Consider the following 9,588-nt stretch of genomic DNA (forward strand, 5'->3'; position numbering starts at 1 on the left):
CCAAAGCTATTGACTGCACGTGTGAAAATCAGTATTTTAATTGTCTTCTGATTGCCAACAGCGAACCACAGCATGTTTAGTGCCCACATTCTTCAACTTGTTATTGTAAATATATTTTGTGGTAAAGTTGACATAATCAAGCCAATTTACATTGTTGAACATGCTATTCCATAGGATTAGCAATCTGCTTCTTGCACTTTTCAAGCTATGAAAAGAACTTTTCCATGTCTTGTCCCACCAGTGAAGACAATGTGATATCTTAGAATGCTGCTCATGAAATCTGTTGAGCCTAATTAAAAAAGGGCACAATTTGTGCAAGTCCTAAACATAAGTATCTCATCATCTTTAGCAGTTCTTGTCGAATGAGCCCAGGGTTAGGGGTGGATCTTTGCTGTTTTATCAAACTGGCTTTTAATCTCTTCTGTTTTGGAGGCAGTGACAATGGCACGGTTTGTTTTATTTGCCTCCATTTCTTAAACTACATTTTTGTTTCGTTTCATTTACTCAGAAACGAATTGTATCTATTTAGACTTCAGGGTAAACTATTTACACAATGAAGTAGAGTGACCATTCAAAACAGAGTTTGTAATTGAACATCTAAACATCTATGAGACGTAAAAACAAACATGTGAACATGTGAACCTGAAGTATAGCAAATCATAATGCTGACAAGCATGAAAGTGAACGAAATGGGTCATAAATATGAAGTTTTCACTATCTGAATGATTTTCGGTTACATTAAAGGGATATATTGTTGAAAAATCCAAAGCTATCTCTCTTCGTGGTAATAAGTAATGTAAACAATCTTCCCACTGGTAAGTTGTAGTTACTGTAGTAAATAGGGTTTTCCAGGAGCCAGTTATTTTAAAGCTAGTACTGGTAACTTCCTAGGTTCACATGTACCACAAGTAATGGAAGATTCACCGAAAATGGAATTTGAAATTTTATGCTGTGGCATTTGAAGGAAAATTAGGTATTTGTAGACAAGGATCATTATGTTCTTCTCTTTAATGGTTAATATTCCTTGACAGGCTTCTAACCGTTCAGAGAGTTTGCGTCCACATTTTTGTCCTTCTTTGTTGAGAGTTTCAATAGACGAAGCGAAATATATATGACCGACCAAGTGACCTACAATTTACAGTATTTTATCTTTTCTCCTGCCCTTACCATTCCAGAAACAAAACACTATTTCTTTTTGTGAAATAGTTTCTTGTTGCTGGTGAAGTTGCAAATTTGCTGTGCTTTGTCACCTTCAATTTTATTTCCCAATCCCCCTGTCCAGTCCGCAATCTTCCCCCAAATCACTCGATGTACCACATCTTCAGACAGTAATTAAAATGCCACAACTTGAGCAATGCTAGAGAATATTTTCAAAGCATGTTTTGAAAACGAATAATTCACAACTTAAATTATTGGAGTACAAGAAAACTCACAGGAGTGTGATGCTAAAAAAGTAATGTGTACAAAATTAAAGAATACTGTTTAATATACATATTTATATTTTTAAATCAGAAGAGGCAACAATTGAAGTCATTAGCGAATTGACAGGTCAATAAGACTATAATGATAAGCCTTACAATTATTTTCAAGAATAATAATTATTGATAAGACTTCACAATCTTAAATAACTCTCTTGGAAAATTACAAGATGACATGCACTTTGTTTGGGGTGAGGAGATTAATATTTTTTATTAATGAAAGTAAAAGGCAATGATGAAAACCGACCGACCTAGATCTCTCTGTGCACCATGCACTAGCTGAAGAGTGTGGAAGAGATAGGAAAGAATATGGATTACTGCAGCTGCAGGTCTATTGAAATAAAACACAGGTCAATTTCCACAGGTGAGTGTACATGTCACCTTGTTGCAGACAAATAAACAACACCAAAAGTGTCTGCTAGCGCAAATCACTCAACAAAACTGTTGTTTCAGGTCTCGGGGAAACTTTTGGCTTAGTTGTTGATTATTGGAGCAGCGACCTCTAGTCTTGACCTGTATTTAACAGACCCGCCTTCATTGCAGCTGTCACACGAGTCAACAGAACCACATACAACTGCTAAATCAACCACATCAATAATCTATGAACCCTGTTGCACAATTTTATAATTTGTAACGCAATCTGACATGGTGAAAACATTGAACAACAGTAACAATACTCGCGTCAGGGAATTACAATTATGAGACGCCAAAATGAGCCAAAACGCAAAGGTACGTACGAAATAAAATCACTTAATTACCGTTACGTCTTTCAAACACCATTATATCCTTCTATATTATAGACTCACAGACTATTATAGACTCATAGACTCAAAATCGACTCACAGCTAATTAACATCTAGCCGTGGTGCTGTGCTCCGACATCAAATATGGGCTGTATAGCGGCAGCCAGAGGCGCCTTTGTATGCTTTCAGCCCGATGTCGTAGGCCGCGCCCTTCGCAATTCAGTCCTCGACTGCAAGTAAGGGTGATTAGCACTAGCAATATTTATTTATTTATATTTATAGAGCGATCGCTATGCCAGAGGTCGTGAAAAGGCAACGTAGTTTTAATTGGAATCGAGGCCTGATGTAGAAAAAACGGTGAATTATTTTTGACTGTTAATGCTTGTTAATTTGCAGCTGCTTCTTACGGAACAGTTACAATTTTGAAAATGATTTAAACACGAATTCTGTTCTTCTTCTGGCTCTCCTCACTAGCCGCCATCTTTCTTTCGACATTAAACCAATCAGAGTTCATGTGAGAAAAGCACCAATCAGCGATCTTTTTAGTTCACTGTGTGCCAGGGTCTTCTCAAGACCCGCCGCCATATTGAAAGCCGAGAAGACCCTGGGAACGAGGTTGTGTTTTGATCGCCATCTTTACAGGTGGGTACTTCATATATGATTATTATTATACAGAATATCGCTGGCTAAGTATACTGTGGGCCCTGATTGTGAAAATTATTTTTACCCTGCCAAGTCACACGCATGAAACGAAGTTGTTTCTTCTCTCTAAAATCGTCATTCGAACAGGAGCCCAGACTTAAGTTTCCCCTTTTTTATTCTCCCTTGTATTGACAACCTCAAAAAAGAAATTAAATTGATTCAGATCCTTTGATAGTGGGTTATTTCAGTCCTTGTTTTTTCTATGTACTGCTTTCTTTATGCCGCCATCTTGATAATTTGAAGCCGCGTGCCAAATACTTCGCGGGCGCAAAAGGTCGCCGATTTCTGGTGATGGACATCCGAGAAGACAACAACAAAACTTAGAATTGTGTTTGACGCCTCTGCAAAGACCAGAAAGAAAAATCAAAGCTTAAACGAAAGCCTTCACCGTGGCCCTGTCATATTGGAGAATATATGTGGCCTTCTCTTGAGGTTCAGGCTTCATAAAGTGGCGCTAGTTGCAAATGTAGAGAAAGCCTTCCTTCAACTGGGTCTGCAACTTGATGATCGAGATGTAACAAGGTCCCTCTCAGTGGTTAAAAGATCCTTCCAAGGGTACCCTTGAGAACAATGTTCAAGTACTGAGATTCACCAGAGTCCCACACGGTATGATATCTAGTCCATTTCTGTTGGCCGCAACAATCAAGAATCATCTAACCAAGGATGGTAGCCCCATTGCTCCCCAGATAGCGGATAACCTGTATGTAGATAACATGATTACAGACGTTGAAACATCAACACAAGCAGATGAGCGGTACAAAGAAGCCAAGACCCTCTTCCAATCGGCATCAATGAATCTTCGTGAGTGGGCTTCAAAACTCCTCTGAACTTCTCCAGAATATCCCAGAATGTGATCGAACCACTGCAGAAACCATGAAGGTCCTAGGAATCTCTTGGAATTTGACCACAGATACTATTTTCATCAATGGATCTCACAATTTCTCCTCCGAAGTGACCACAAAAAGAGAAGCAATGCAGTCTGTCAGCAAAATCTACGATCCATTGGGTCTCTTTTCTCCAGCCACTCTGAATTCAAAGCTGTTCATTCAGGAACTGTGGAAACAAGAAAAAGATTGGGAAGAGACGTTCAGTCAGTCACATCAACAAGAATGGAGCAAGATTTGTGAGAGCCTGACTACATGGTCCTCTCAGTCGTTACACAGATATATTGGAGGAGACAAACACAAACTGTTCTGCTTCACAGATGCCTCTGCAAAAGCCTATCCAGCAGCAGTATACCTGTACTCTACAGTAAATGGAAAAGCAACTGCCAACCTGGTGTTTTCCAAGGCACACTGTGCGCCAGCCAAACAATTCAGCATTCCAAGGTTGGGGAGGTGCCTTAACTATGTAACTCAACAACTTCAGTTGTCCGTGGTAGATAGATTTCTCTCGACCGACTCACAGTCTGTTCTTCACTGGATGAAAACCTGTAAGCCATTACTTGTGTTTGTTCAGAACCCGCTCAGAGAGATTACCTCACACAGGGGCATCAAGGTAGACTATGATTCCACTTCACAAAATCCCGCTGATCTAGCTACCAGAGGTGTTCCAGCAGATGAATTTATCCACAATAACTTGTGGTACCGTGGCCCATCGTGGTAATCCATCACAATGGCCCTCATGGAAGTCAACACAGTTTGACAGCAGGACGTCTGAACAGAATACCAAACAGTCTCCTGGCCCACATGTTATGTATGAGACCGTAACACTGGCTGGAATACCGAGAGAGAGAGAAACAGAATGTCCTTGGACAAGCCAGTTCTGAGTCAGTTGCCTCCTTTGGCATCCGTGAAAGAAATTACTCCTCGTTAACCAAACCACTTAAAGTGAGCGCTTGGGCTTTGCGATTTATCCGAGAACTACAGAAGAAGAGCATAATCACAGGACAGCTTACTTCAGAGGTAATAGGCCAAGCAACGGTCATGCGGCACAGGTATGTCCAAAAGAGTGCGTTCACACCAGAAATTACTGTAGACAAAGAAAATTCAAGAAATAATGTGAAGAACCAATTAGGCCTGCAGCTGGATGAAAACGAAATACTACGTTGCCATGGTAGATTGATCAGTGAGAACCTCCCAGAACATACAGTGTTCCCAAAACTTCTTCCAAGGAACCATGTCTTTACAAGCTTAGTCCTCAAGAGCTTCCATGAAAAGTTGAAGCATGCAGGTGTATCTGTTGTGGTTTAATTTAATTTTTCGGTTTAATTTTCTCAAACCGGTTTTTTTTTTCAAACCAGTCTGTTTTTTTCAAACCAGTTCAGTTGTTGAACTGGGGTGCAGGGATAGCGCAATGGTGAGAGCACTCGCCTCCCACCAATGTGGTCAATGTGGTTCGATTCTCAGGCTCGGTGTCATATGTGGGTTACCTCTTTGACTCTACTCGTAATTGGTTTGTGTTCTGCATGCAATCGACATAAGCTGACAAAGCGATTAATAACCTTTTGGCTGACTTCAGTAAAGTTCTGTCTCACCCAATGTTTTGTCTTTTAGAAATTGTCGTCTACGAATAAAGTAATTTCAGATTTACTGGGCAGGTATTTTGCTGTTGTTTAAGGCTGTCCAAAGCCAAAAAGAATTCCATTTTGTCTACACAATTTGGAGTGGAATCGTCGCATGTTGAAGCCATACTTCGTAGGAGATTGTGATGAAAAATAAGCCCTGTTCGCTTTTTATGAATATTCTGACATGACTCCTGGGACTTCAGGACCATTTTCGAAATATCAAATATTCAGCTTCAGAGTGAGGCAGTTAGGACATAAAAAATAGAAACACGTTGGAATGAATGTAAAAAATATTTGCATATCACCCACTTTCCTTTGTGTTTGTCCTCAGAACCTCTCTTTGAAGCTGAATTTTTACATATGGAAAAAGGCCTATTATTCTCTTTTTTTTCTTAACGTTCAATGCAAAAATTACAATGAAGTATAGTACATCGTAGGCTATTTTTTACATTTGCCCACTTATGATTATGCAAATGAATACGAATGTTATCCGAGGGAAGTGTGCGACGCAATAACAATCATTCGTATCAACATTTATGAACAGGATTTATAACACTTCTCGGTGGCTCAGTGGAGAAAGCTCTGGGATAGTAATCGGGCGATGCAGTTGTTCGAAATCTAGCAGAAGGGTAAGACATACTGTAAAAGGAAAAATTGTAAGTAGGATTTGTAGACGGGGGTTGGCAGTGATAGTACTTAGGATATGGCCAATGTGCACATGAATGGAAATTGGAGTGACGATAATCGGGAGAGAAGGGATAGACGAAAAGTAGGAGGAAAAGATCAATCCACCAATGATGTTTTGTTTTTAAATGCCCCCAAAAAGCCATGCCCCTATTTTTAAAACACACCCCAAAAGATAAAATTCCCTTTTCAGACAGTTGATAAATAAGCTGGTTTAAAATTATATTCCTGGTTTGAAAAAAAACACACAAACAAATTGGTTACAAAAAAATAAGCTGGTTTAAAAAAAAATTTAACCAAGACAACATATCTCAACCATTAGCAACTATCAGAAGAGAATTCTGGAATCCACAAGGGAGATCAGCTGTAGGAAGAGTTCTACTCAACTGCTTGAGATACAGACGACATCAACGAGGACCATCCAGAATGCCCGCAATGGCCCCTTATCCTGGATCAAGAATAGAAGGATCCCTGCCCTTTACCCACACCGGTATTGACTATCTTGGACCCTTGTATGTGAAATTCAGTCAGCCATCAGCAACCCAAAAAGTCTGGCTGTGTCTGTTTACTTGTTTAGGTGTTAGGGCTATTCACTTAGAAGTGGTTCGTGATATGACTGCTGAACAATTCTTGTTATGCCTAAGAAGATTCATTGCCACACTTGGAAAACCGAAACAGATAATTTCCAAGTGTTGAGAAAGCATGGCAACTCTCTACGACAAGTCCTGACACACAAAGGTACCTGACCAACGAAGGCACAAAGTGGAGCTTCATCATTCAACTGCAATCTCTGCAGAGAAAACTCTGCTTTTGGACTAAACTCCGATCACGAGTATGAAAAATAAGCTCTCTTTCGGCCCCCCCCCCCCCCCCCCGATCAATGTTGCTAGACGAAACAAAGCATGTCGAACCTGGGCTTATCAACATTGGTTGTAGGGGGGAGGGGGATCGCTAATAATGTGCCATATTGAGGACGTAGTGCGCAAAATAACCCCTGTTTTTAATATTCTCAACCCTTTTTGTCCAAGATTGTGGCTTGCAAAGCAGTCTATTCGAAAGAGTATTGGAAATATTTGCCTTGCTATGGTTCAACTGGAAACCATTGTAAAAGAAGTCGAGGCAGTTTCAATTCCCGGCCATTCGTTTATATAGGAGCTGACTTAATCTCTGGATTCACACTCACCCCAGAAGATTTCCTCAGCCTAAACCTTAAAACAGGCATACCTAGCAGAAGAAGATCGACAGCAAGACCCAGATATCCTTAGGGAGTTGAGTTCTTCACAAAACCTCCTTGACATGTGGCGTAAAGGTCAGCAACATCTTCACATGTTTTGGAAGCTATGGTTCGAGGAGTACGTACAGAGTTTGCATGAACGGACCCAGAAACACTTAAAAGCTCCCAGGACACAATCCTCTACCCGACCTACTAAAGGAGACGTTTAATGCTGATCGCAAATTGTTATCTTCTTTTTACCATGTTGTTCTGTTATAACTCCATTTCGTTCCGTTGAAATTTCCTTTCATCCCCAACATTGACAGTTTAAACTTCTCGGCTGGGGAGTGTCGCGGAGGGCCTAGCGACCACTCCACGAGATTGTAAGCTTAGCGACCACTCCTGCAGATCATGTGCTCGGACCGAGAATCTTTTCCTCTATGAAACATAAGTCGTTAGTTGTGTTGGTGAATAAAGAAAAATCGCGTTGGCAACAAAGTGTCCCTTTAAGTCTAAGCCTTTGCTACCTTTTTCCGGGAATAAGATAAGGGGAAAGGTTAGCGTTATTTTTAGCTTAGAATAAATGCAGCTTTTTATCTTTACTTGGGGGGCACCATTTGGGAAACACTTTTTCACGTTAATTGGCCATAGTATTCCGAGAAACGAGTGGTGGTAAACCTGGGGAGAAGAGCAAGGGGACACTTCGTGACGCTTATTGAAATCCCCGTGCATCTAATGAGGGGAGTTTGGGAGTTTGGCCATTATGGTTCAGGGGCACCCAACGACCAATTTGTTGTAAAATATATTATTATACCTCAGTTAATGAAAATAAATGTTATTAAGGCATTTCCAGGTGTTTTTCAGTGTTGCTGGGAAAACATTATCTGTTCCTTTTTCCCAGCAAGACACACAAGAAATTTCCCAGCCAGCTAGATAAAATTGGTTGGTTTCCCAGCCAGCTGATCAATTTTATTTCCCTGCCAGGAATTCCGCGCGCTTTCAAATTCCTCGATCCAAAACGACCAAACAAAGGCGACAAAACCGGGACAAAACAGGTTTTTTCCGCAAGCGCCATCACTCTGACCAGCCGTCGTATGTTTGTGACTACTCTCTGGGAGAGGGAAGGGGCTCTTTTTTTTTTTTTTTTTTTTTTTAGTCGTACTCAGTCTTGAGAGTTTCTTCAGCCAGCTCGGGTTGAAATGCTAGAAAAAGTCAGTAATTCCCAGGCAAAACCTCTATCAATAATAAATTTCCCAGCCAGCTCATCAAAACACCTGTATTTTTGCCAGCCAGCAAGATTCCTCTGGGGAACAGATTCGTTGGGTGCCCCTGATGGTTACAAGCACTTACAGCCATTATGGTTACAAGCAAATATCAATAATCCTCGGTGATCATCGAGATAAATTTTCCCCAACCTGTTACAACCTTCATCAGACTCATCCGGAGACGGTTCACCCTTGAACCATTCGGAAAAAATAATCGGGGAAAATCGGCGTCAATTCCGATCGACACGAAACTCGAGCTATGGTAATTAGCCCATCACTGGCCAGTTTTAATTGGAATCAGTTGAAATGACATTTTCCGATGTGCCATGGATCGCCCTCGAGCGTCCACTCAGGATGATGACAAATAAGGAATTCTTAGTCGAAATGGCGGATAAAATTACACAGAGAACTTCTTGAGCCAAGCGAAGACGTCTGGTTGGTTTTTATGGCAAAACATGGCAATTGTAGAGGATATTCGTGTAGTAAAGCTCTTCATTTTTGAACGTTCATTTGGACAAAAAGATGCAACACTTATTTTAAGTGGATATCTTGCAAAAGAGAATTTAGCAGGAAAATTGCGTCAGGCTTTAGATTTTAGAAGAGCTAAACGAGCACCAGAGATGCAACGTCCGTAGTGGAAAGCCGTAGTGCCTATTCACCTTTATCACTCAGCGGCCATTTTGGAGTCCTTGGGGAATAAAGGCTTTGTCTTTGCATTGTCTTTGCCCGTCCAGCCTCACATTGAATGAGAGGTTCGACGGGCAAAATCTTTTGTTTGGACATTGAGTGATATGGGTCTATTTGCAATTAACAAAAATTATTCGCTCAACACGAAGCCCGGCAACACCTGTATTCATTTCGTGGTGTTTCAGTAATAACCACTTTCCCGTGAAGTCGTTTGTTTGTAAAAGAGCAGTTGTTGTGCAATCCGTACAGAGATTATGAAAGGAACTGAGAGATGCTCGACAAAGGGTACAAAAATCACAATAAATTTGTC

The 9,588-nt window shown here is 40.7% G+C and overlaps 1 long non-coding RNA gene across 1 annotated transcript; it reads left to right on the plus strand.

Annotated features, from left to right (window-relative positions):
• The first annotated feature begins 891 nt into the window (after window positions 1-891).
• Window positions 892-2,107, plus strand: LOC137975572 (uncharacterized). The gene is made up of 3 exons (XR_011117598.1): window positions 892-973; window positions 1,758-1,842; window positions 1,932-2,107. It is a non-coding gene; the product is annotated as an uncharacterized lncRNA (long non-coding RNA).
• Window positions 2,108-9,588: the final 7,481 nt, after the last annotated feature.

Source organism: Montipora foliosa, chromosome 11 (genome assembly GCF_036669935.1).
Source record: "Montipora foliosa isolate CH-2021 chromosome 11, ASM3666993v2, whole genome shotgun sequence".
In the NCBI taxonomy this organism is placed as follows: domain Eukaryota; kingdom Metazoa; phylum Cnidaria; class Anthozoa; order Scleractinia; family Acroporidae; genus Montipora; species Montipora foliosa.